Genomic DNA, 2633 nt, shown 5'->3' with positions numbered 1-2633 from the left:
GGCCTGTGACCCCGTGCCCACTTGTCCATGTGCTTACTGTGAGCCCTGTGCCTGTGTTTCATGTTCTGTGTCATGTGACCTGTGCCCCGCCTCCCGGGGTGCCCGTGTGGCCTGGGTCCTCGGCCCTGTAGCCCTGGCCCGGTCCCAGTCCGGTGCCTTCCACCCTGCCCCGGCCTACCACAGCTGCCTCCGGGCCTCGGCCTGGCTTCACCGCATTCCAGGGGCTGCAGCCCCTCGCTTCTCCCGCCATTGGCCTTAACTGGCCCTCGGGCCCTCCCTCCGCCCGGGACAGGGTGGCACCTACCACTCTCAGGACCACCCTGCCAAGGCAGAATAAACCGGATCCTGTTGCAGTCTCCTGTCCTGTGTTTGTCCCTGTATGGGCCCATCTGTGCATGCGATTGGTGGCTGTGCCTCTGCAGGGGACCAGGCCACCTTCATCTGAGGACACTGCAGTAGGGGTACAGGGAAAGCCTAGTGTCCACCCAGGAAAGGGTAGCTGTGGCCACAGTGTTGGCTCCCTGAGAAGCCCAGCGCCAGGCCAAGAAGGATCTGGGCTGCACCCTGGCCTTCTCTGTGGCCTGTGGGCAAGATCCCATGATATGGGTAAAAGGGTGTGTTCACAAGGCCTCAGGGTGGCCTGGCAGAGAGCAGTGTTCAGAGCAGGAGGCTGGGCCCAGGAGATGGAGTCCCCAGGACGACTGCCTGCCCCTCACCCACAGGGAAGCTTAGGGAAGGGTTGGGTTGCCCAGGGCCTCTCCGGGGCATGCCCAGCTCCTGAGTGAGTGAAATGCGCTGCTTGTGAGGAGGAGGAGATGAGGGCATGCTGGGGCCTCTGAACTCGGTGGGGGTGTCTGGCCTCTGCTGCCCAAAGGCTCTGGGCAGGGGCCCTTCCTTGTTCCTTCACCCAGGCTGGGAGGCAGCTGCCCTGGGGCAGCAGGGAGTGGGGCTGCCTGGCCAGGGCTCTCTGGGCACCTCATGCCACAGTCATGAGCCTCAGAGGAAGGTGTCCCTCTGGCTGGAGGCCAGAGCTCTGAACTGGCATGTCCCCATGGGGCCAAGCTCCTCTTTCCACAGCCTGTGAGCCACGCGGAGGACACTCGGGCAGGATGGGATCAGTCAGTGCCCCGGCTGTGCAGAAAAACCAGCTTCCTGTCCAAGTGCCTCCGTGGGGGAAAAGTCATGCAAGCGTTTGGCTCGGACTGGAGAATAAGCTTTTGCCAGCCAGAAACTCCATGTGAACAGGTCCCGTCCCTGGGGAGACTGCCCTGTCCTGATGACCTCACACAGCACCGGATCCCTGGAATCCCGGGAATGTGCAGCTGGGGAGGAGTCTGGGGTGCAAAGGGCCAGAGGTGACAGCCAAGCATGGGTTTGGGGGTACGAAGGGAGCAAAGGGTTTGGAAGCCTCCTTAGGGAGAGCCGCCGGGCTAGGGAGGGCTGGGGGTGGCTCAGCACTCAACCTGTGCTGTGACGGGATGGCCATGCACTCTCCATGCTCATGGCAGACTTCCCAATCTGTTGCTACAGTAGAGAAAGGGCCCAGGCAACAGAGCCTCCCCTCCTGCCCCTGTGCACTAGGGCATGCAAGTGCCACCACGAGAACCCCACACCAAGATGCTTCCTGTCCCTGGAGCTCAGGCCACTGGTTCTGCACCTCAGAAGCTTTGTTGTGGGCTGGCAAGCAGGCAGTGGGCCGCACTGGTCCACAGTGCCAGCCCTGAAACCTGGAGGGGCACTCAGCTCTCTGGGGCCTGCCCTCTAGGCCTCAGCATCCACTTGCTGTACTCCCTGCAGGTGCTGAGAATCATGCTTAGTGCAGAGCAAGCCCTCACACATGGCAGCTTTTTTCTTGGGGTTGCAGGAGGCTGTTTACAGTCTCCCCAGGTTCCAGGCAGTTCTGGGAGCAGCCAAGGCCTCGCAGCTGCCTGAAGGGAACCCCCCGCCCCCACATCCTGACCTCCAGAGATGCCAGCCACTCACTGCACACCTGCATTGAGTCCTGTCCCTGTCCCTCTCCAAAGGAAGGGGCTGAGGCTGCACTAGCTGAGAGCAGGGTGTAGGATGGCATGGGTCTCCATCCTCCCTGGACCCCTGCCATTCTCAGGGTCACCTTGTTTATGCTTTGAATCACAGGACAGACATCAGGTAGCACAGCCAGAAATGTTGATGGAGCTGGGTCTGAGTCCCTTGGGGCCATGAGCATGGAGGAGCTACCTACTCTGGTAGATAGAACCCACACTGTAGGCTGCTTCACACATTCCCTCAAGAAGTAAGCAGCCTCCAGTCTTGGGGCTGAGACCCAAGGGGAAAGGTGTCTGTGCAGGAAAGAGCTGGAGGCTGGAGAGGCAGGCAGGGGCCTGGAGGGAGCCAAGTTGCATTTTTTTTTGAGATAGAGTCTCGCTCTGTCGCCCAGGCTGGAGTGCAGTGACGTGATCTCAGCTCACTGCAAGCTCCACCTCCGGGGTTCACGCCATTCTCCTGCCTCAGCCTCCTGAGTAGCTGGTACTACAGGTGCCCACCATCACGCCCAGATAATTTTTTTTTTTTTTTTTTGTATTTTTAGTAGAGAAGGGGTTTCACTGTGTTAGGCAGGATGGTCTCGATCTCCTGACCTCGTGAGCCACCGCACC

Source organism: Mandrillus leucophaeus, unplaced genomic scaffold (genome assembly GCF_000951045.1).
Source record: "Mandrillus leucophaeus isolate KB7577 unplaced genomic scaffold, Mleu.le_1.0 Scaffold291, whole genome shotgun sequence".
In the NCBI taxonomy this organism is placed as follows: Eukaryota; Metazoa; Chordata; class Mammalia; order Primates; family Cercopithecidae; genus Mandrillus; species Mandrillus leucophaeus.
Note: the sequence above shows the minus strand (reverse complement) of the source record.